Source organism: Engystomops pustulosus, chromosome 2 (genome assembly GCF_040894005.1).
Source record: "Engystomops pustulosus chromosome 2, aEngPut4.maternal, whole genome shotgun sequence".
In the NCBI taxonomy this organism is placed as follows: domain Eukaryota; kingdom Metazoa; phylum Chordata; class Amphibia; order Anura; family Leptodactylidae; genus Engystomops; species Engystomops pustulosus.
The window spans coordinates 189,587,722-189,614,804 of NC_092412.1; positions in this window are offsets into that span (position 1 = coordinate 189,587,722).

Below are 27,083 nucleotides of genomic sequence, written 5' to 3' on the forward strand. Positions count from 1 at the left end.
AATAATTTTATATATACAAATTCTGCTGCATGAGCCAGCCATCAGCTTCCATCTTATTTACAAGGTCCAAGGTGAAAGTGACCAAAGAGAAGCCCGGAAATTGGTATATATCTGGTGTTTGCCAGATAAAAGACGGAAGATAGGACATAGGATGGATTAGTAAAGGGAGAGATGACATTTCATGCAGTTAGCGAGTATAATAGGCTTGCCTAAAGAGATGGGTTTTAAGATCATGTTTGAAACAGGTTTTAGGTTAGTTATAGAAGGAGGGCCAAGTGATAAACTCCTTTTAAACCATAAACTTCATTTACTATAATAGATCATGTTGGCCCTTACCTTATGTAAAATTTCCTTTAATCAAAATAGGAAAATACAATGTCCAAACATAGCATTTAAATATAGCTTTTACACTAAACCTCTCTATTTATCTATCTATCTATCTATCTATCTATCTATCTATCTATCTATCTATCTATATTTGAATTGAGATCTGGTGACTGTGGAGGCCATTTGAGTACAGTGAACTCGTTGTCATGTTCAAGAAACCAGTCTGAGATGATTCCAGCTTTACGACATGGCGCATTATCCTGCTGAAAGAAGCCATCAGATGTTGGGTACATTGTGGTCATAAAGGGATGGACATGGTCAGCAACAATACTCAGGTAGGCTGTGGCGTTGCAACGATGCTCAATTGGTACCAAGGGGCCCAAAGAGTGCCAAGAAAATATTCCCCACACCATGACACAACCACCACCAGCCTGAACCGTTGATACAAGGCAGGATGGATCCATACTTTCATGTTGTTGACGCAAAATTCTGACCCTACAATCCGAATGTCGCAGCAGAAATCGAGACTCATCAGACCAGGCAACGTTTTTCCAATCTTCTACTGTCCAATTTCGATGAGCTTGTGCAAATTGTAGCCTCAGTTTCCTGTTCTTAGCTGAAAGGAGTGGCACCCGGTGTGGTCCTCTGCTGCTGTAGCCCATCTGCCTCAAAGTTCGACGTACTGTGTGCTCAGAGATGCTCTTCTGCCTACCTTGGTTGTAACAGGTGGCGATTTGAGTCACTGTTGCCTTTCTATCAGCTCGAACTAGTCTGCCCATTCTCCTCTGACCTCTGGCATCAACAAGGCATTTCCGCCCACAGAACTGCTGCTCACTGGATGTTTTTTCTTTTTCGGACCATTCTCTGTAAACCCTAGAGATGGTTGTGCGTGAAAATCCCAGTAGATCAGCAGTTTCTGAAATACTCAGACCAGCCCTTCTGGCACCAACAACCATGCCACGTTCAAAGGCACTAAATCACCTTTCTTCCCCATACTGATGCTCGGTTTTAAACTGCAGGAGATTGTCTTGACCATGTCTACATGCCTAAATGCACTGAGTTGCCGCCATGTGATTGGATGATTAGAAATTAAGTGATTATATACACCGGTGAGTGTATGTGTATATATATATATATATATTACACTCACCGGCCACTTTATTAAGTACACCTGTCCAACTGCTCGTCAACACTTAATTTCTAATCAGCCACATCACAACTCAGTGCATTTAGGCATGTAGACATGGTCAAGACAATCTCCTGCAGTTCAAACCGAGGATCAGTATAGGGAAGAAAGGTGATTTGTGTGCCTTTGAACGTGGCATGGTTGTTGGTGCCAGAACGGCTGGTCTGAGTATTTCAGAAACTGCTGATCTACTATCTCTAGGGTTTACAGAGAATGGTCCGAAAAAGAAAAAACATCCAGTGAGCGGCATTTCTGTTGACGGAAAAGCCTTGTTGATGCCAGAGGTCAGAGGAGAATGGGCAGACTGGTTCCAGCTGATAGAAAGGCAACAGTGACTCAAATCGCCACCTGTTACAACCAAGGTAGGAAGAAGAGCATCTCTGAATGCACAGTACGTCGAACTTTGAGGCAGATGTGCTACAGCAGCAGAAAACCACACCGGGTGCCACTCCTTTCAGCTAAGGATGGGAAACTGAGGCTACAATTTGCACAAGCTCATCGAAATTGGACAGTAGAAGATTGGAAAAACGTTGCCTGGTCTGATGAGTCTCGAGCACTCTTTGGGCCCCTTGGTACCAATTGAGCATTGTTGCAATGCCACAGCCTACCTGAGTATTGTTGCTGACCATGTCCATCCCTTTATGACCACAATGTACCCAACATCTGATGGCTACTTTCAGCAGGATAATGCGCCATGTCATAAAGCTGGAATCATCTCAGACTGGTTTCTTGAACATGACAATGAGTTCACTGTACTCAAATGGCCTCCACAGTCACCAGATCTCAATCCAATAGAGCATCTTTGGGATGTGGTGGAACGGGAGATTTGCATCATGGATGTGCAGCCGACAAATCTGCGGCAACTGTGTGATGTCATCATGTCAATATGGACCAAAATCTCTGAGGAATGCTTCCAGCACCTTGTTGAATCTATGCCACGAAGAATTGAGGCAGTTCTGAAGGCAAAAGGTGGTCCAACCCGTTACTAGCATGGTGTACCTAATAAAGTGGCCGGTGAGTGTATATATATATATATATATATATATATATATATATAATTTTAAGTGATAAATTTAAATTCCCTTAAATTTCTAAATCTTCTAATGAATCTATTGATTGGATGAAATGTTAGCAAATGACATCAGCCCATGGACTCAAATGACGCACATAAGTCAGGAGAAACAAGAAACATAACCTAACCACATATATTCTATGGTATGATCTGTAGACTTTTCTCCTTACTCATCTTGGGCCATTGCCTTAGATCCTTTCATCACTTTTCACCTTGTCAAATCATCTAGTTTCAAAATGGCAATTAAGAAATTAATACTTCCTGCCTGCATTCAGCAAGGCTGAGCTCTCATCTCAGATGGCTTCTAGTAGTTGGAGGAGCTTTGTGATCAAGTAACATTGCAAACCACAGACTTCTGTTATCTTGTCATTCTAATTATCAGCCTTTGACTTTGGCTGAAGACCGAGTACAATCTAGGCTCAGCAATACCTTTTGATTTTGCTGCTGATTAAAAAATATACCACATGTTTTGTCATCAAGAGCCTTTATCTATGGACTGAATGTACTTTGAGGTCCTATGAGGCGCCCAGAGGAAATTCAATGCCTTTTATTACTTTTAAGCATTTGTTATTTCAATAACAATTTAAAGATTTTGGAGAAAAGACATAATATTTTGTTGTGATGTAAACCATGTGGTAAATGAAGACATAACATTATTCTTGTTCCTATTTATGTCAACATTGGAAAGGAGAAAAGAGATAATGTCACCTAATAATGAGTTTCACTGAATGAAAACACTTGCCAAAAAAATAACAAATTCAAAATGCCAACATAGAACATTTCCTACACTTTCTCATTAACACTGTAAAATATTTCTCTGTTGCCATTATACACATCTACATAATCTACATAATCAATGCAGACCTAGCATTCTACAAATTTGGTAACTGAACATCTTAGTTAGATAACTTCAGCTGTGTGTAGCTTTTGGTAAGAAAGGAGCTACCTTACCTGGCCAAGACATGATTATAGATGATACAAAGGATTCAAAAATCCTGCTGATAAAGTTAAATCCTCTAGCTAAACAAGAAAAAGGTTTCTACCATATTAGCCAGTTGAAAAAAAAAATCTTTTAGTATAAAAATTTTCATTTTTGAAAATTGTGATAATTTTTAACAGCTAACTTAACCCCTTGATTCCTATAGCCCAGGGCCTCTTTTTAAAAAAAAATCTACCATGTTTCATTATAAGTGGTTATAACTTCCACTTCCAGTTGATTTTGAGACTGTGTTTTGTAGTAAATTTTTAAAGGAACAGTTTCACTTTCAAGTGACTTTGAGAGACCTGAATAACAGTAAACCCCCAGAAATGGCTCCATTATAAAAACTATACCCCATGTAATTAAAAGAACGTTTAGGAAATTTAAAACAGAATGGAGGTAATTTAGAAATTGTAATTTTTTTGAAAATTACATTCAATACAATTACATGTGAAACAAATTCACAATGGGATCAATAAAGTTATATCACATCATAAATAAATGATGAAAAGCTCTTCAAAGTTTGATAACCAATTTTTCCTGAGTATAGCAATATCCCATACGTGTTGATAAACTGCTGGACACATGTGCATAGAATGGGAGGAGCACTATTCAGAGTAGATTTACATCATCACATTGTATAGGCTAAACAATATTAACTTTTTTTTTAGCAATGTGGGCATCAGGGGCTTATTCTTTGAAGGATCAGATGCTCTTTTCGGATACTTCATTTCGGGGTGTCTATAGCTTATTGATGAAATTTGTTTTACTGAAACTTTTTTTTACTAAACTAACTATGGGGAGGTAATGAATAGTTTTAATATACTGGGGGTAAGTGTTATCACAGTTTTTTATCACTAGGAGTATGTGAAATACACACAATACTGCTGAGCTACCTTCTTCTTCCTCATGGACAGATAACAATCTGTCAATGAGAAATAAAAATGTGCAAACAGCTGAAAAGCTTTGCAAAAATAGCAAACTTTCCTGTGAACATAATGGTGTTCAAAGATGTCTTCTCTCAGTGCTTGAAGCAGCTGTCAGCCATACAATCACTCCATGTAAATTAACGTGCTATAGACACAAGGACCAGAACGGTACAGCATTAATTTATGTGCGTGATCATTAAGGAGTTAAAAAGAAAAGTGTACAAATAAGATTAAGAAGATCTTAGGTGCCTTTATCAGGCATTATATATGACAAGCATATAAAAATATAGCAAAGGGTGGGCCATGTTGGATCTTTTCTTTGTTCATCGGTAACATTACACATGTCAACACTATGCCTCACTTCCCCAGCTTTATCTTGAATAGCTTAATGAACTCTCTGGAAGGTATAACTTCAAAGACAAATTGGCACTAACAGTATTCACATAGTTCTCTACATGATGGAACTGGAACCATAATCCTATGACTTCTCATTGAGAAATTAGAACTCATGGAATGCCTTGGATCTGGTCTATGTAGGAGGTTTTCTAGAGCCCACCTAGGGGTTGGAGGCGTGTCTACATCTCCATTAAAACAGGTAATTTCCCATGGCCATTGTTCTTTCCCTGGGGATTATTACCATTACATATCACAACATCAAAGCAGGATGAATCTTCAAGTGCGGGCTTACCATTGGTTCTGCACTAGGTATTTGACTTTCACTTGATTGCTTATACTTGTGGCACACCATCTTTAAATGTTCCCTTGTGTGTATTGTTTTGCCTAGTGTACCCATAAGACAATTTAAATAAATAAATTTTGGTGTTAATTCTAAGAGTTATGTGTAGAGAAAACCAGGCCCTGCTCATCACCTGCCAAATACAATCCCAACAGTGACACACGGTGGTTGGCGCATCATACTATCGGTGCAGGGACAGTACGACTGGTTGAATGTGGCCAAGTACAGAGATGAAAACAGCTCCCAGGTGAGAAAAGCTTGCATAATTCCCAAGAAGACTCATGGCTGTGCTAGCTAAAAAGGTGCTTCTACTCAGTACTGAGCAAAGGGTCTAAATACCCACTGTATACATGGCAGATAGGTAGTGGTAAAAACAGGTAAGGTAGGTAAGGACAAGATTAGCTCTTCTCATTGTTAGGGAATATTTTACTTAGGCCTCTTTCACACTTGTATTGAAGACCACGTCATAGTCTGATCAGGGTGCGATCAGGGTTTGGTCAGTGAAAAACTGACATTTTTCATCAGAGTTCAATCAGTTTTCAGTCAGAGTTTGTTCAGTGTCTCAGTTTTTCATGCATGTTTTAAATGCATTTTTAATGCAATTTCAATGCGTTTTTCAGATAACACATGTGAAAAGGACTCAGGACTGAGCTCTATCTTTTCTATGGCAATCGATGAGTGAAAAACGCATTGCTCTTGCATTGAACTTGCATGTGTCTCAGAGTGCAATGTTTCTCAGGGTTTTTTTTTTTAGACTTATATTCATTTTCACGCACACACACATGTTTTTTTAACACGCATTTAAATCTCAACATGCTCTACTTTTGCAAGTCACACGCGTGAAAAACGCACCATACAAGTCTATGGAGATGCATCAAAAACGCATTGCACTCCGAGACACATGCAATTGCGATGCGATTTTCACTGATCAATCGCCATAGAAAAGATAGAGCTGAGTCCTGAGTCCTTTTCACATGCTTTATTTGCGTGTGAAAAACGCATTGAAATTGCATTGTAAATGCATTGAAAACGCACGTGAAAAACTGAGACACTGAACAACCTCTGACTGAAAACTGATTGAACTCTGATGAAAAATGTCAGTTTTTCGCTGACCAAACCCTGATCGCACCCTGATCAAACTCTGACGTGATCTGCAACGCAAGTGTGGAAGGGGCCTTAGATTAGACTATCAAGTGACTTAATCCCTTCCCATTTACATGCATATATCCAGGTTTACCTTCTGTTATGCATTTGTTATTATGTACAACAGCAAAAATAACATTGCAGTCTGTGTCTTTTTTGTCATTATACTTGGTAGCAGCGCACCCAGGAGGTGAGATGATTATTGTTTCACCACGTCTATATGTGAATTGAGTAGATTAATTCGACAATCAGGAAAAGTAAGTAACAGCCTTTCTCTATCGTCACATACATGTATTCATGAAATATCCACTTGATATGTCATAAATAATGTTTATAACATATATGATATATCCAAACTCAAATAAGAAGAATGCTCAATAGAAATTCAAACTAATCCTACAAAGACAGACAGTCAGTATTTCTTATGTAAAATGATAACTGTATACTAACAGAAGCACATACAACAAAATTCTGGATTTCAACCATATTGTAAAATACAAGAATAAAATTATTGACACGTACAAGTAAATTTCCTCCATTTTAGAGTTTTTATATGTCACATCGAAGGGCATCAAAACAGATGTTCTGGATTATATATTTGTTCACTTTACTGCCCTCAAAAGCTTGAGTATAACAACATCCATAAATACTGGCCATGCTTGGTTATAAAAGGTGAAGCTAGAAGCTACAAAATCAATGTTCATAGTAAACAATGCTAAGATATTGTTGACAACAGGGTTAATCTTCTGAGCCATGCTCCATGAGGTAGCTAAATATACAACATTAGGATCAAAGTGTAAATCATAAATCATCGTTATTTTATCTTGCTGAGAGAGGAATAGATTAATTACATGTTCCCTGTGAAGAATAACATAGGTGTGATAGAAACCTGCAAGGTCTGACACTAACTACAAGGATTTGAGCATATATTAAACATTAGGATTTATGGAACCTAACCCACCCAGCATAGATAAAACAAGTTTAACCCTTTAACGACCTGTGATGTAATAGCATAACAAGGGTTGGCTGTGGGTCCATGGTGAGGGCTCATGGGCTGAGCCCTCTCCATAGCCAGGAAGTCTATGTTTCATATTGCAGCAAACACTTAATACTGCTAGAACAGATCTCGGGTGTTATCCCGTACATTGCAGAAGGGGGCCGCCATCTTGGTGATGATCATCGCTCCCCATGATTTCATCGGGAAGCGGTGATTGTTTGCCATGACAACCTTGGGTTTTCCGATAACCTGAGGCTGTCTCGTTTTAACCTATTGATAACAATGTGCAATTAGCACATTATAATGAATGAGGAGGAAAATCCCTATATACTGCCATACTGTAGTATGGCAGTATATGGTAGGATCATTTAGACAATCTAGGGTAAAAGTATACTGGAGCTGAAAAAGACTGGAGCTGAAAAAGACTTAGGGGTATTGGTGGATGGTTAACTTCATTTTAGTGACCAGAGCAAGGCGACTGCTACTAAAGCAAATAAAATTATGGTATGTATCAAGAGAGGAATAGATTCTCATGATAAAGACAGTTTTTCCCTTATACAAATCCCTGGTCAGACCACACATGGAATATTGTGTACCGTTTTGGGCACCGGTGTAAAAAAAAGGACATAGTAGAATTGAAAGGGCTGCAGAGGAGAGCAACCAGGATTATTAGGGGAATGGGGGCACTGCAATACAATGACAGATACAAAATTTTGTATTATTCCATTTAGAAAAAAGATGACTGAGGGAAAACATCATTACAATGTACAAATACCTGAACAGGCAGTACAAGGATCTCTCCAAAGATCTTTTTATACCTAGGCCTGTGACCAGGACAAGGGGGCATCCTCTACGCCTAGGGGAGAGGCGATTCTACCATCAACATAGACAAAGGTTCTTTACTGTAAGAGCAGTGAGACTATGGAACTCTCTGCCGCAGGAGGTTGTTATGGCGGACTCTATGTACATGTTCAAGAGAGGCCTGGATGACTTTCTGAAGAGCAAAAATATCATGTGTTATGTGGAAAAAACAATTATTTAATTCTTAAAGGTTAGACTTGCTGGACATATGTATTTTTCCAGCCTTATTTACTATTGTACTACTATGATACCCTAGGGGGTCTGAAATTTTGTAAAAATAAAAAAAAGTTTAAAAAATTATATAAAAAAAAACCTAAAAATTCACCTAAAATCAAACGTCATCAAAGGTCGCAAAAATTACCACACACAGCTCCGTACACCAAAGTATGAAAAAGTTATTAGCTTTTTTTGCCTGCAGAAAAAAAAAATCTGTATAGGAGGTTTTCATTTTTATAAATGTATGAAAACATTATAAAACCTATACAAATTTGTTATCCCCATAATCACACCGACCCAAAGAATAAAGTAGACATGTAATTTGAGATGTACAGTGAAAGCCGTAAAATACAAGCCCACAAGAAAACGGCACATATGAGTTTTGTCACCAATTTTACTGCATTTGGAATTTTTTTCCTACTTCCCAGTATACAGCATGGAATATAAAATACTGTGAAGTGCAATTTGTAATGCAGAAAACAAGCATCAGAGCTCTTTATATGTAAAAATAAAAAAAGTTATAGATTTTTTTAAGGTGGGGAGTGAAAAATTGAAATGAAAAAACTGAAAAGGGCCAGGTCATTAAGGGGTTTAATATGATTTCATAATAGAAATGTAGATTCTATTTAAATTCCAGGATGAATTAATCTGCCATTCTTACCCCACTGGAAGCCCAACAAACTCAGTTATTGCAATGCAATATTTTGCACTCTGTTTTATTGTTGTGCTCCATTAACAGAGCGGAACAATGGGAATAACAAGCAGATATGTGAATCTAGCTTGACTGTGTTTTTGGTACACCCGCATCCCTTCTCATTAAAACATCCAGTGAGTATCAATTCTATGGATAAAAATTCCTTGTTAGGCTGCACATGCTGTATTCATATGTCTATGTCAATTCTTCAGGACTTGTGGTGAGGTAATACTGCCCACACCATCATAAATGTGCAGGCTTAAATTACCCATTACAGTGTTAAGTTTTATCTCAATTTTCAAAACTTATTTTACATATTTTAGAAACAAATACTACAGGGAATCAAACTACACTTCTATCTTGTAAAATGTATGCAACTTAACTTCAACTTACAATATTTTACTTAAAGGACATCTACCACCAGTATGAAGGATTGCAAATCAAACACATTTGCATGCTGGTGTAAGCCCCCCCTGGTAGGATCCACCCATCTTTAAGCTTTGCATGTCCTTGTTTTTAAGAAAAAAGGTTTTAAGCAATATGTAAATGAGCCTTAGGGGCTCCATGCTCTATTAACACCTATGAGCCCCTCAGGCTATTTTGCATATATTTTTTTTTTTAACGGGCATAAGAAGTTAAAAGACGAGCCGGTCCTACCATAGGGGGCACACACCTGAATGTTAGTGTGCTTGGTTTAAAATACTTGATCCTGGTGATAGATGTGTTTTAATCTTTCTGGGCAAAGGATTATCAAGTGCACCATTATCTGAATCTTTGGACCACTCTCCTTATTGATCTACTTTCTGTGAAAGGACTTCATGAATGCTTTCTAATGCAATCATCAGTCCAGGGGAAGAGGGTAGGAAAATAAATGAAAAAGTAGTATCTTCTTCAATAAAGTATATTATAACATTAATTTACACCTACAATATTGCTTTATAAAATGAAAAGATCACAGGCTTAAAGGAAATCTACCAGCAGGATGAATGATTGTAAACCAAGCACAATTACATGCTGGTGTGAGCCCCCTCTGGCAGGATCTGCTCTTCTTTTAGCTGCTCATACCCTCGTTTCTACCAGACAGAACACCCATAGACATCACCTTTCAAAATAACATAAAGTGACATCCTATTAAATCCACTTAAAGGTAACATTCATAAACATATAATAAAAAAGTTGAATGCAAAAAATACTGGACATTTCTGCATCTAGACCTCAGAGTGTAGATGGCTATTTCCACATATTAACTGGTAGATCCCAGCAGACTGGGGAAAAATAAACAACAATAAGTAATGTTGGTACCCACATTGTGCACATTTTAGGTGGGATAAAAGTTCCATTAAAATATACGTGCAATTCTATATTGATGGTCTTTCTTGACACTCAATTTCTTACTATCTATTTGTCTTGTGTCGTAAATTTGTTTTCAAAGTAATCTTTCAAAATTCAATTGTATAAAATATAAAAATAAGAATTGTGTAGAAGTAAAAGTAAATAAAAAATAAAATAATACAATGAAAACAATTTCAGTGAACTTTGGTTAAGCACCTAAACGGAAATTGAATGTCCAGTGCCAAAGAAACCATTTCTACTACCAAATCCTAGTATTTTCATTCCCAGGATACTGGGGGTATTCATGAGCGCTACTCACTATTCTTAATAAGTTGTACCTGACTGATGAGTTGAAGTCTGTATTTCTCCTACAATTCTGTATTGAATAAAGCAATGTCCATACCATTTAAACATATTTATTATTGACGAAAATCTACTGTACATACTGCTGTAACATTTTCTTTGAGATCTTCTCCTACAGTACAAATACTAGAGTACAAATGTTTATAAACTTTACCAATAGCCTATTTGCATGTTCATATTTCTAATTCATGATGTAACAATAGTGGCACCGATTTAAATTTACTATACTGTTCTTCTCAATGATAAAGTATTGGTTCCACTGGATTCTAATTTTATTAACCAATTACACATCTCGGTACTTCCCAGCAGTGTGAATACAGGCATTTGTTTATTAGGTCTGATGTAAATATGTATATACTGTATGGCAGACTGATCAAAACAAAAAACGTGGGTGAATATGAAGCACATGGAATAGAGGTGAAATATAGCATTTGTCTGAGGCGCACTCCATAGGGTCATGAGAATAGGAGCAGCTGAAAAGTCTAGCGAGTATATTGCTAGAGTAGATCGAAATCTTTGCAGTGAAAGCACAAGGATCTGAAGGATATATGAAATAAACTAGCAGACATAAAACTGAGGGGAGGGTGAGGATATCCACAGAAGACCTGATGTAACTGAATGGTTATGGGACTATAGTCGTATATAGAAAAATAAAGCATCAAAGATATTTCAAGTATTCTAGTCAGGCAGAAATAAATTTGGATTGTAAGTAAAGAGCACATATGGATAGTATTGTAAATTCACCTTTGATTCCTGTGTTTACTAGGACAGTACTTTACCTATAAAATTAACTTTTATATTTATTTAAATGAAGCACTGTCCTCCTGCTCCCTCATCACTTGCCCACTCCCTCTCTGTTCTAGAAATCTCACAACAGCTATCAGTATAGGCTCTGGGTGGCAAAAAGGGATCAGGGAGACTGTTACAAGTGTTTAGTTCCTGTGGATAAGCAGTGGCCATGGTCATGTTATGTCACACCCGTGCATGTCTCGTTATAAAACACAGCTCTGATTACTGATTACATGTGCACCTGTGTGATATCACATGACATGGACCACTGCTTATCGGTGTTTATCCACAGGAAGTAAACAATGAAGTCCTTTGGCTGGCATGTAATAGCCAGTGCCCCAGAGTTTTAAGGGTTAATTGTATATGTAAAGTAGTGAATTAAAGGTCAAATACATGCCAGTATTCAAGTCATTAATTAATAGAGTTAGAATGCAGTAGTCGGTAAATTACACTTGTAAATGCTCAGAGGATGCTTGTGCACTTAACATTTTAAAGTGTTCTTCCAGCTCCCACCCATGAATAACCTATGATCTGAGCAGATAACTCCATCTGTGGTGTATCAAAGTTTATTGCTAGAACTGTATTACTATATGAGAACCAGTTACTAAGATTATGATAAGCAGTGGAGTAGGATACTGACAGCCACCAGGCCCCTGTTGTTATTAGCAGGAAACTGTCTCCTCTGTGGAATAGTAGTATCCACTATTTAATAATATACTGGATTCCCAAAGAAACTTAATGTACAATGACAATCAATACAAGCATATAGCCAGAAATCCAGGAAATATATCATGTCAGACAGTATTGTATCCATTCTTACATATTATTAATTATGTATTATATTGCTTTCCCATTTTAAGGAGACATGACATGAGACTAAATGTATTAACAAATGCCTTCTATATGAAACTGCAATGTGTAGTAGAGAGGAACTACCTGATCTATAAATTTAGGCTGGTTAATGTAAAAATAAAAATGAATCCTTCCTGTTTGCACCCACCTCCAGGAAAGTGGATTTAGTGGTGGAAAGCTGAATTACATCAATTTATTTGGGGCTACAATCATGATACATACTCACGACATTCATACCATATCGTTATATTTATTGGTACTACTTCCCTTTCTTCTCAACTCTTTATATATTATTCTTTTATGTATCCTATGCCTAGGCTGCCTTCCCTTAACACCTGTTCCCTCTGTTCGGCAGAGAGCTTTACAAGCTCTGGGTAACATGTTCCCAGGTCCATGATCGTGCCTTCTGCTAGCTTTCGGAGGGCAGGCTCAGGGAGACTGCAGGGAGGACTTGGGTGACGTCAGCACCCAGTTGAGTCATGTACTGTGAGGGATGCCATCCACGCCATGACGTGTCATGAGCGTGGTCTTTCTCTCGCTGGCCCCCTGAGGAAGCTCATGAAACCTGAGTCAGGGTATTTCATCCACGCTCACCAAAACAACTATACACCATGGGTAAGCTCATTTAGAAATATAGTGGTTACCATGAGATTACTAGGAAATTTACCAAATTACCCTGTTGTATGTTTGAATTAAGTTTTTTGTAATATGAGAGTATGAGAGTACATAGCAAATTGGTACACAATGGGGCACATTTACTTACCCGGTCCTGTCGAAATCCCCAATCCGTACGGTCTGACGAAGATGAAGTCCGGCACAATTCGCCATGATCGTGTGCCCGATATCCTGCCACATTCAAAAATATGCAGTGAGTGGATGGCTACAAACATCACTGTTCACTGTGAATGATAAATGATAAAAATGATTCTAATATGTTGAACACTGAAGAATGCAGGGATACAAACTATGATTGTGAGGTTTTATATGCTACATGGAAAAATAAGGTAGTCACACTTTTAAAAACTGTTTATGCATTAAAAAATGTTGTGTTAATTTTTCTAAATTGTTTTTATTTTTCCTAGTGCTGTTAAAAGTCATTTTCTCTCTTCAAAATGGTCAAATCCATACAACTGAACTGCTTGAACACTACAAATAAAAATCCAAGGGTTTCCCTAAGGAGCAGATTTAGTTGATGTGTTCACTGCATGGTGCTCAAGTCCTTGGTTATGTACTAAGGACTTGATTAAGGACTCTGAAGAAGTATGACACACATAGACCAAGGACCAAAGATTTTTTTCTAGGGGTTTTTTTGGATTTACATTTCTAGAGTTTAAGCTTCTCACTGATTTTAAGATTTTTGAAGAATATGCCGGACTTTACCAATGCTAAATGTTCAGTGGATTCAGTGACATTACTCCTTAAGTACTGTTGTCTTTTATTATATTAGAGTTTATTGTCCCTGTTATGTCTAAATATACCATGTAATTTGCTGAGGGTAGTTGAGATATTTGGATGTCCCTCACTATCACATACATCCCTTGAATAGATGTTTCTGACCCCAGTGCTGCAGTGAGGCAAATGCATTATGCTTAGGCCTCACAGATTTATTAAAATGGCGCTATGCTACCTATACCGTATCGTTTTCATATGAGTAGCATACGGCCACATTCATTTCACTGGGCAAGACGACTATCTATTTACATGGCTGTATTGTCCACCGCACCGTACTATGAGTGAGATGTAAAAAAAAAAAAAAATAGAGTATGTCCTATCTTCTCCATTATTTCATTCCCTACGCCCCATAGAAGTTTAAAATATGTGCTGCATATACGTGCTTCATATGGTTGTGTAACCTATGCTGCCATATATATGTGCTGTATTTAGGGAGGCCAGAACCAGTGGAAGGTGTGTTCTGTCAGGCAGTCATCATTTGACTGTCAGCCATCCATCATTTCCAACCGTATTTTATACAAATATGTTACAGATATAGTGACATACATGCGCACATGAATGAAAAATGTCACATATATACAGATTCATTATGCCTTAGGCATAACAGAGAAATATTCTCAATTTAAGTAAATGGGCACAAGGTAGGCCCACAGGTATTAAGTACAGAAAATTATAAATTATTAGAATACCTGTAATCTCATGTTTTCCATTTTCTGTGAAATCATGACTGTACATTAAATTTAGGACAACACATCTTTGCTACAACAGGACACAGGCTCTTCAAAATTAATGTCTGGAATAAACTCCTACCCTAAGGCCCCAATGATAGACAGGCTGGAAATAAAAAAACATGTTTCCTTCTGTGTGCATGAAGCCAAAGTGCGTGTGTTTAGTATGACTTAAAGCACATACGCTCTTCCATCAATAACAGCAGAACCCTTTTCAAGTTATAGATTACTTGAATAGATGAGCATTCCACAGAAAACACATTTTTAGTACATCCTTATGCAGGTCTCTGCAGATGAAGTAAGTAATTGAGGTAAGTACATGAAATGTGAATTTATAAGTAGAAGAAATCTTCAATTATTTAGGAATTGGTGTGGGACAGCAGAAGTTACACATCATGTGACAACAATATCCTGTTTAGAAGAAAAGTCACCAAATTTAAATGTAGAAAGCATCATTCCTCTTTAATCGGACCCCAGTATTACCAATTTCCTGTGATTTGTGGTTAGTGTAAAAAACACAAAAAACTCATATTTCTTATTTAATGTATCTAACAAGAATGTCATTTGAACAATAGGTAAGATTTATAATGGAAAATAAAAAGAAAGTTGTGCTCATTTTGTAGAAGTGTTAGCTGCCATCATTTTGGAGGGTCATCGCTTCCGATAACATCAGGTTAGTGCAGTTTACTGCCGGTGTGCCGCACCCATTGGTGACTTCTTCAGAGGAAAGTAAAGTCAAAGAGGGGGGATTGAGCCAAATCGGGTCCTGAACTTCTAATGAAGTTTGGTTGCAGGGTACCAGAAACCACAAAGTTCTGTTCAATCTTGAATTTTGACTTTCGGGTCCACTAAACACTAATACTAGTTAATAAAGCACATATTAACTAAAAATAAATGACTGTCTGAGGAAACAATATGCCGAACATTGAACCATTCATTTATCTGGTTATAGCAATAATGTTTATAATTTTCAGACCATTTTATGTAGATAACTCTGCTAGACAGGGATATTCTTTGATGGTACAGTACATCAGTATTCTCTGTGTTGTGAGAGTTAATGATTAGATGCTCTGAAGGGGCTGACCTTACGAGATTATGCAATTTTTAATGAAATTATTAAGCAAAATAATGGCATGAATTTTCAACTCATTGACCTAGGGCTGTTAAAATCTATATTGCTGTGTGCAAATGGGCTCTGTCAATATTTAATTTTTTTAATAACCAGATTTGAAACATTATTCATTTTTTTCTTTATGAAAAAAATTAAGCTTAATCAAATCTGCAAAAGGAAATATCTTTATATTTTAATACAATGTGTAATTAGCAATATTGTAATTAGTTCTATTCCTATGGAAATTAATCCCCGTACTGTAGTTAAATGGAAAAAATGACTTGTAGCAGAGACTGTAGATTTGTGAAAATGAAGGCTTTCCGTACGTTAACATGAAGCAATAAAGCTACATATTATATATAAAGCCACACAGCATTATTGTAAAAAATGATTTACTATGGACCACATGTATCACTCGTTTTTTCTGTTGTTTTTGATAACAGAACAATAACAACATATTATATAAAATCCAACACACAAATACTGTAACTATTATAAATCACTATACAGAGAACATGTTGTGGATATCCTCCCCTGACTTACAGTGGACATCAATGGTGGAGTTTCTTTTTCTGATGTGTGCAGACCACCAGTAGTCACATACTATTGCTTGGTTATCAGTAAAAGAAATTGGTGAAGCACCAGAAACCACCTTTTAGCATAGCGCCCCTCCCTCCACATAGATTTTATGAGGGAGGGGCTGGTGCACCAGCACATGACGTTCCCCCACCTGGCTCCGGCCTTCTGAAGTGGATGGCTGCATGCGCTGTTCAATTGTAAAATTGCTGTTGTACAATTGGATTTTAACCTCCTCTGTTCATGACTTGATTGTTTCTTTTCATGTGAGAAGACCTTGGGAGGAAGAAAACCCCACAGGTAATGAATTAAACTCATAAAGCTGCTATATATTATTACATTGGGGGAGATTTATTAACATTTATTAACTACAGAATTCTGTCATAATTTGCAGTAATGAACTTTCTGTGCCACATTTATAAAGGATTTTAGAAAGTTTTCCGACACTCACATGACTAGCCAGAAGGGATGTGGTCTATAAAAGCGGTGTGGCTTCTTTCCAAAAATTTCATGCACCAAAAATAATGCTGGCTCAACAGAATTTTGTCCCTGTTTTCTGGTGTAAAATAAGCCAACTACAGACAGTCCCTGGGTTACATACAAGATAGGTTCCATAGGTTTGTCCTTAAGTTGAATTTGTATGTAAGTTGAATCTATTTATTTTATACTTGTAGTTCCAGACAATTATTTTTTTTTGCCGCAGTGACGATTGGAGCTTTAAAATGTTTTGATGCAATGGAACCAAGGATTATCAATAAAACTTCATCACAGACACCTTACAGCTGATCATTGCAGCCTAGGACTAGAGTAAAGCAGTTAGAGAGCTTTACCAAAGTTCACAGTGGGCAGAGGGGTCATTTGTAAGTAGGGTGTCCTTAAGTAGGGGACCACCTGTAATAGGAAGTTCAAAGTCTTAAACTGCAACAGATTTTTCATCCAGATTTATCATTTCATAAATCTGCCCCATTATGTTTGTGTCTCTGTGACTAAACCAAGTTTACAAGTTTGTGATATGGCACAAATTTTATGAATTCTTTCTTAATTAATTAATTGATGATGTCACTGTGTACTTCTCATATATATATATATATATATATATATATATATATATATATGCCTTTGATATACATGCCATTGAGTTGCTTGACAAAGGCTGGTGATCAGCTGAAACGTTGCTCTTAGAATGAAGTGCTGCCTTTTTTGTGAAATCTACTATTGGACTGTTTTTGGCGAGAGGATCAGGATAATATCCTATTTACTTACACTTGGACTGTGGTGCTGCTTTTTATGTTTCCATATAGATAGAATGTAAATGAATGTTCCCTCTTATACACAGTAATTCAGTTTCAGTAAAGCATTCTTTGTTTACCATTACCAGTGCATTAGTCGCTCATGTAGTAATGTAACTTCTCTTGCGAAAGGTTCTCCCAGCTTTTTATAACATCCGTGCTTCCAAACCTAAATTACTGTTTTTCAGCTGTAAACTAATTGCTGGCAACCTTCTGCCGTGAAATTCTGAGCAGCTGTAGCCTCACTGAGAGGTGAGTCTATCATGGACTGCTGCGCTGACGCAGTTGCCCTTTAAATCTGTTTTCTTATCGTTCCACCAAGTGCCTCATAGTAATGAAATGATTGAGACTTTGATAATTTGCATGGGTAATTGATTTGTACATAAATTGGAGTCTTCACACTAGTGGGTGGCACCATCTGATGTGCAATTAATGCATGCAGCACATCAGCGGAACACAGGATTCCCATTCGTAGGTTTGTGCACCAGATTAATTAGATTTTGATAAATTCTCTTTCTCAATATAAGGCTGTATCGCTGCTGCTTTTTATAGCTATGCAATTTACAATTCCTCTGGTCATAGAAATGAATTGCAACATGTTTTCTATGTATTCCATTTATTTTTCAATATGGGAAGTAGACATGTGGATTGCATGGTAGGCTTGGAATTGAGGCACAACCTAAGATGAAATAGAGGTACTGTAAACATGAATAACATTTGCCAATCTGGCTACCCCAGCCACTACTGTACAGTAAGCAAGTGACATGCTACACAAACGGCATAGACATGTTGTACTCACTCCATGACACTAGTAAGAGAAAGTTGCAGAACATCCATACAGTACCTTGACTTTTCTGTACCTCAAGCAAATATTTAGTTGTCTTAGTCTGGTTCTTAACAATCTGGATCTATTATAGAGGCTAACGGGCGTTGTCCATAGGTTAAAAAACATGACTGCCTTCTTCTAAAAACAGCAACCTAGTTGATCACTGTTTGTGCTGGTATTGCAGCTTAGCTATACAGAGATGAATTAGTTGTAATACCAGCGATGCCTCCTGACTCATGCTCAGGAGATTAGCTGCTTTTGGAAGACAGCAGCAGAATAACTTCTTTAACTTTCCTCAATGTCCCAGCACCTATGCCATATGTCATACCTTTCCTTTATTTGGATCATTGATTTAGATGCTAGCATTGTATCTTAATAACCTGCACATAGCAGTTATATAGCTACCAGCACCCAGAAATTTTATTCAATTAAGACAATCAAGTACTTCCGCTAAAAATTAAGATCATCCAGCACTGTGTTAAAAGTTTCCAAGCTTTATTCTTCAAATCGTTCTCATATGAAAAGCATATTATATCTTATGCATTTTGAGCCTTTAAATTGCTCATGACTAAGAGCCTTGTGAAACGCGTCAGCTATAATGCACTTATTTTACAGAGATTTTAATATTTGAAGAATAAAGCATGGAACTTTTTAACACAGGGTTGAATGATCATCTTTTTATCAGAAGTACTTGTGGATACTCTGGAGTCCAGCAAGCAACCATCCTTGAATAGTGACAGCGTTCATTTTCGACATGTACACAGCTACAAGATTTTCAGGAGAAAGGTAAGCTCTAATGGTGTTTTGCTTTTTGGGTTATCGTTTGTAAACATGAACATTTCCTGGGTTCAGGGCCGGATCATGGGGAGGGCTCCAGGGGCGTGTGCGCCCCAGGGCCCCCACCACTTTACTGAAAAGGGGCCCCCACCAGCAATGTCCAGTAGTCTGTTCACAGTTATTAGCTGACTGTCTCTGGGAGAGATGCGCAGAAGCAGTGCCATTTTGAAGCACATACAGGTTCCTCCTCTGTGACAATGACTCACTAGCTCCTTCAGTAAGAGTGTGTCCATATAGTCTAACATATATAGTCTAATCCATGTAGTCGCATACTCAATCTTATTGTTTTTCAGGAACTGCTGTTACTGCAGAATGAGGCCTGAACCCCACCCCCTCCATCCCTTGTAGTAACTAATGCTGATTGGCTAAACTTGTTTACCACCAAGTCTTAGCCAATCAGTGTTAGGTCTACTTTCTCATGGATCAGGACTCTCAGTGAAGCAGAAATGCATGGGCCTGGTGTGGCGACTGGAACTAGCAGTCAGTACTACTGCCATTGACACTGTACCAGCCAAGCCAGCAGCTAGTCTAACACAACTTCGGCTGTGCCAGATAGGCCAGCAATTAGGCTAACACCACTGCTGCTCTGCCAGATAAGCCAGCAGCTAGGCAAACACCACTGCCGCTGTGGCACATAAGCCAGTAGCTAGGCTAACACCATGGCCTCTCTGCCAGATAGGCCAGCAGCTAGGCTAACACCACTGCCACTGTGCCAGACAATCCAGGAGCTAGGCTAACACCACTACTACTGTGCCAGATAAGCCAGTAGCTAGGCTAACACTACTGCCACTATGCCAGATAAGCCAGGAGCTAAGCTAACACCATTGCCGCTGTGCCAGATAAGCCAGGAGCTAGGGAAACATTATTGCCGCTGTGCCAGATAGGCCTGCAGCTAGGCTAGCACCACTGCCACTGTGCCAGATAAGCCAGGAGCTAGGCTAACACCATTGCCGCTGTGCCAGATAAGCCAGGAGCTAGGCTAACATCATTTCTGCTGTGCCAGATAAGCCAGGAGCTAGGCTAACATCATTTCCACTGTGCCAGATAGGCCAGCAGCTAGGCTAACACCACTGCCACTGTGCCAGATAATCCAGGAGCTAGGCTAACACCACTACTACTGTGCCAGATAAGCCAGGAGCTAGGCTAACAATACTACCGCTATGCCAGATAAGCCAGGAGCTAGGCTAACACTACTGCCGCTATGCCAGATAAGCCAGGAGCTAGGCTTACACCAATGCCGCTGTGCCAGATAGGCCAGCAGCTAGGCTAACACCACTGCCACTGTGCCAGATAAGCCAGGAGCTAGGCTAACGCCATTGCCGATGTGCCAGATATGCCAGAAGCTAGGCTAACACCAATGCTGCTGTGCCAGATAGGCCTGCAGCTAGGCTAACACCACTGCCACTGTGCCAGATAAGCCAGGAGCTAGGCTAACACCATTGCCGCTGTGCCAGATAAGCCAGTAGCTAGGCTAACACCACTGCTGCTGTGCCAGATAAGCCAGGATTTAGGCTAACACCACTGCCGCTGTGCCAGATAGGCCAGTAGCTAGGCTAACACCACTGCCGCTGTGCCAGATAGGCCAGTAGCTAGGCTAACACCACTGCTGCTGTGGCAGAGAAGCCAGGAGCTAGGCTAACACCACTGCCGCTGTGCCAGATAAGCCAGTAGCTAGGCTAACACCACTGCTGCTGTGGCAGATAAGCCAGGAGCTAGGCTAACACTACTGCCGCTATGCCAGATAAGCCAGTAGCTAGGCTAACATGCAAGTAGGAGAAAGTTTAGAATATTCCTGATAATTTAGAATACAGTAGTAATGTGTACCACTGTTAGGGCTACATTCAGTGGGGTCCCCAGTAGATTTTGCATCCAGGGACCTCCAGCTACCTTAATCTGTCCTTACCTGGGTTCATTCTTAGTAATTGTTAATGTTAAGGTACAGTGCCTTCTTGTGAGATCACCAGGGCTAGGATATAGAAGCAAATTAATTGCAGTAAATGGAATCTTTTCTCCAGACAAAGTAAATCTTGTTTATACTTCTGCCTTGGATTTCCTTCAAATGGAGCAAAAATTCTAATATACTGACCTTGTATACTAATTTCTTAGACACAACAGAAAGTGTGTGTATTGCCTCATGAGAACTCAGAAATACATCCCTCTAGCCTCTCCCTTGCTGTACCTAGTATAATAAGAAGCAAATACATGCCCTTGGAGTGTTGTCCGCTCCCAGTATGTTAGTCATTTGCTTCATAGAATACATATACACTACCATTAATAGAATGCTTGAGTAACAAAAAACCTCATCACCATCACAACAGCCACAGGGGTCTACAGGTGGAGTGCTTAGTATACAAATAGATGGATTTGTCCTTCAGAAGACTGGGAAATCTTGATTCTTGTGAGAGCTATAGTGTTAAATACTGGAAAATAATATTGGACAACAGTGTTTTCAATACACTCTGGAAGAACATTATCCGGACAAACATTGAGGCATATATCTTACATATAGAGCACATCTGTAACATATGGCAATGCCAATGTTTTAGACAGAGCATAACAAGAATAAGTTGGCACAATGGGGCATATTTACTAAAAACAGTGCAGGCTGTACTATGTGCAGTTTGCCTGTGTAGTGTGCAGAGGACACCAGATTCATGTCTTGTTCCGCACGTTCTTTATGAATCTGGTGCACCTTGCACTGCCCCAAAAGAGTGGAGCAAATTTTTTTTGGTGCACCTTTAACAAGGGGCGTGCAACACAATTCTGTCGTCCAACTGAACACCGGAACAACCCCTTCAGTGCAGAATGTGTCGCATCAAGCATATGGCACACGAGCCACAAAATGTGCAAAGTCCCACAGATCACTGGCGCACAGCCCATTTTCTTCTCTACATGGCCAGGCTTTGAGTATTATATGATGTGTGTGGTGCATTATATTGCCTTTTTAGAATAAAATAAAATAATCAGAAGACATATTTGCATGTCGCTTAACAGCACCATTGACCATTCATTCTGAAGAACTGCAGAAGTCACCAGCCAAACAGAATTGATGATGTATCCCATCAATTGCATCTCCTATCTTTTACTATAACAGGTCTATACGTTACTACTCACACATTGATATTTCAAGACAATTAGCACATGTTCTAATGCACTGCAAACACCAGGAAAAGTAAAATGTGTCAGGAAACACAAGGGACCATATCCATGTGTGAAATCATCATAAGAGTTCCCACTTCCTATCAACATGTTCACACTCTGCTATTCAATGACATTTTTCTATAGCAATTGTGTTACTAAGGGCATATTATATATGACTGTAAATGCAAATTTATGAATTTATATTCACACACTATGACAGTAAACTGCTCAGCAGTGATGATCTGCTATATTTATCTGCTATATTGTCAAACAGAATTTGTTTATACTGTGATTTTTCCCTCTTTGACCTGCTGATTCTGCATCTTTCCTTTTGTGTTTTCTTTCTGTAATATTCTATGTTTGGTAACAACTATTCCACACCAAGGCTGCTATCCTAGACATACATATGCAGCTGCCTTATTCCATTGAAAAGAAGCCAAAGTGTGGTTTTACAAAAATATAGTGCATATGGTACAGAACTGATACGTTGAATTGTTGCAGTGACTTGCATGGCCACTAGATGGCAGTAAAGAGCCCTTTCATGCAACTGCATATACAGTTAGATTAAAGTTGTTTTTTAAATAGTTTTTTTTTACGTTTAAAGCAAAAATCTATGTAGTATGTTCCATTTCAGTATTTATTACAGTTTCAAATAGTTATATAAGAGCGAACATTACATAGATAATACATCCAATAAATTAACTCAAGCTCACTTAATCGCACACAAAGCAAGAATTCATATTGAGAGGAGTCAAATTCCTGCAAATTTTACTAGGGATTGTATGGGTCAGGGGACAGGGATTTTGTGATACCATACACACACATTTTGTGGGTTCCCATTACTGAAAGAAATCCATAGCCCCATATTTCTTTACTGTCCTACATCAATGTATGATGTGTATGTGTGTAGTATGTATGTATACAAATATTTTAGTGTTATTGTTAAGTGTGTATTTGGTGCATGTGTAGCATATATGTATCGGTAGCATATATATTGCTTATGTTTATGTATGTTATAAACATGGTGTATGTCTGTGTGAAATGCATGTGCCAACATGTCTCTGTAACATATATAAGTGTTCTAAAGTATAAGTGCGCAGGATGTCTTAGGGATTTCAGTTACAGTATATCAGCCTCCTAATCCAAAGATTGCATAAGGTGGTCTTGTTGGATTCTCGTTGGAGTCTCCAGCTTATCATTCCTTAGGTCTCTTCACACCCTGCCAAAGGTGGACAGTAAAATGACAATACAGTGTACTACAAAAGTGTTGCAGTATATTGTATGATCAGACCCCCTAGGATTCACACAACACATTTCCATAGAACACATATAAAAATAAATAGATACAAAAACAAAATCAACTAAACTTATTAAACAATAGATTGTGCATGCTCTAAAATGGATGAAAATCTATGAAAACTACAGCTTGATCCCACAGTTCCAACATCCCTTACACAGTTTTATACACAGCAGTATAAAAAATTAAGGACATCAGAGTATGGCGATACAGAAAGATGTTTTGTAAACATAGCTGAACATTGGTGATGTTAATTATATAGTCCTCTACGGCGGCCATCTTGGAGCAAAAGAACCAAACAGAAGCCATTTTAAGTATTAGCAGGAAGTCATGCCGGGGGTCAAGCATTGTCCAGCTAAGGTCATAATTCAAACTTCACTTTTATGTAACCTGTTTGCTCGCCTGCCAGCTAATTCCCTTGACATTTAATGAGAAGTCAGTCTGTCCTTCACTATTGTTATATATTTCTGCTCTAGCACCAGCTTTTCTCTTGTTTTGATTTGCTTGAGTCTTCTTCTCAGGGAACTTAGTATAAACAAGATCCCTGAGAACCAAGCACAATTTATTAACCTTTTGTTAGAATGTATTAGAAGGGAGGTTGTAGTACATTTAAACTAAGCCTATAGCATCTAAGCATCTTATCTCCTTTTCCACGCCCATTTATGCAGATTTTTCTTCTTTGATATATGCAGCTCAGCAATAAATTAACTGGGAGAAAATTGCCACATACACTAGAGACTGATGTGTCTAGGTTTGTTCTCTCATCCCGGTACCGGGGCAGCCATGAAAGAGTTAATTTGAAAGTCACCTGTACAACTGAAGTAAGGACTGTTTTGAGTCCTAGATAAAAAATCTCTAACAGTGATTATATCCAATTTATGTGATAATACTTACCTACAGAATAAAGTATTCTGTCTTATTGGCCTCATAATAAAAGCTGTAGAAACAACAGATTCTACTCTGCTTTAATAAATGTGGGCCAAATTGCTTACACAGGTATTTATAAAGCACTATGCCGATCCAAAATTCTGCACATAAATGGGTGCTCAGGTGCACAGTCAGACCTTGCACCACATTTATCTAGCAGTGTCTGTCAGAATTGTGTGCACTAAAAAAAAAGTGAGTGCAAACAGTGCACGCTTGAGACAATTCATGAAGCTGTCGCACACTGCACCCTCCATTGTGTTGATTCAACAATATTTGGAATTTTATTCCAGCTTCCTAGGATATTGTCCTGCAGAAAACAAGCCTTTGTATGGTCCTGCAAACAGTAAAATTAATCAGCATCTTTTATAACTAGGGATAAGCGGAAAGAACTGAGCTCGAGTTCAGCAGGTTTGGCCAAACGTGGAAAAAAAGGTTTGTTTCTGTTACCCAAACCAAACCAACCATTAATATCTGCATCATTCACATGCCGTTGGCACAACCCTAAAAAAATCCACTAAAATCACAGGTGTTAATGGTGGGGTTGAGTCCAAACACTGAAATTGAACTTCCGAACACTGAAATTGAACTTCTGGCTGGGTTTTGGGCCCAAAATGTTTGACACTGACCATTGCAGTTCATATCTGCTCATCTCTATTAGCAGAAAAACAATGGTAATTGTTAATAATATAGTTGTTAACTACTAATCCATAGGATAGGGTATAAGTATTAAATACCTGGGGGTCTAAAGAGGTGTATGCCGTTCTCTTGGATGACATTTCAAGGACATTGGAAGGGAATGAGTGTCTCTTGTGGCACAACCCCTATGATGCTGGTTTCCAGACCCAATTATCTAAGTGTGAAAATTAAATGATCTTTTAACTAAAACTCAGATGCGTAATTGCAAAGTGATGCAGTAACCAATAGAGTCCTCTTACATTGATCTAATAAAGTGGATAAGGAGTTAAGAAAGGTTTAGTTTGCCGACACTATTAGTATTATTCTTCCTTTGAGACAATGACATACATTCAAACCCTAAAGCCAGTTACCTAACCTTAGAAAAGTCATTTTATTTCCCTGTGCATGAAATAAAACTGCTTTTTATTCTATGACGAACATTCCTTTGTATTCTGACAGCACAATATAACTGAGTTAATATTACAAATTATTATTATCTCCAGGCAACAAGGCACCTTGTAAAAAGGTCACATTGATGACTGTAATGTTGGTGACATGATACATTAAGATTTCAATAGTTTCAAGCTGAACTGTTAGATTATCTGTCCAATGGCAACGACATCCTATACACCTGAAAATAGTTTTGATGTTTTCTCAGTTGGTAATTGTTCTTGTTCTTCCTGGAATATCATTATTTTAAAGCATCATATAATTATTATAAAAAAAAAAAAATTCTCATAGCTAGACAATCAAAAGCAGATTAAAAATCATTTTTATGCTGTCATGTAGGCAAGACCTTTGTAGAAGCTATTCTATGCATTATATGGGAAAATTGCAGTATGATTTTTTTTTTACTAGCCAATTTAGGCTTAATTGGATATTGAGTGATACATTTTAACAATCAGAAAATCTTACTATAATAAAGTATAATATGAAAGGTTTTTCTTGGTACGAACCTGAGGAGCTTGTCAGAGATTGTGATATTGTTGGCTATTACAATATAAATAAACAAAATAACCCTTACTTACCTCTTTCCTCCCCAGAGTCTAGTGAGTGATGATGTCATGTTGACTGCCATTCAAGTGCTATGAACGTGATAGCACCTATAGATAAAAGGAGACTGGCAAAGAGGGATAGATATGTGCAGGAATGGATGAGAGAAGAGAGTTATTATTAAAATAGTTTTTCTTTCATTTAATAAAATCCTCTTTTAATGATTTCTTACTACTATAAAGGCCTATTTATTTATCACAAAAAAGTTTTTGATCCTTGGTACAAGCAGGCAGGAAACATTTTAATTATGTGGGATACCAATGTAGGTAATAACCATATGTGCCTTCTGGAATAGGAGGTATGAATTGCGAACTGGGCATGTAAATTATGTAATGTAAATTAATGGATTTGTGCATCAGTTTTCCTAACACCTGAACTTATTGGGATCCATTTCTAAACAATAGTTTAATAGAGAATGTTTTATGGTCTAATGAGACTACAGTTATTGGCCATAATTCTGAAAGGTATTCTGTACTTGGAGTAAAGACAACACTATGCATCACCGAAACAACACCATATTGACAGTGATAGCAGATTTTTCTTTTCATTTTTTCTTAGTTTTTCTGCAGCTGAAACTTGGATATCAGTCAAGGTGGCGGGAGTTATGAAGTGTTCTGAATATCAATCATCATTGACAGAAAACCTTCAGGCCTCCACATAAAGGTGAAGATGAAGAGAAATCTCACATTTCAGCA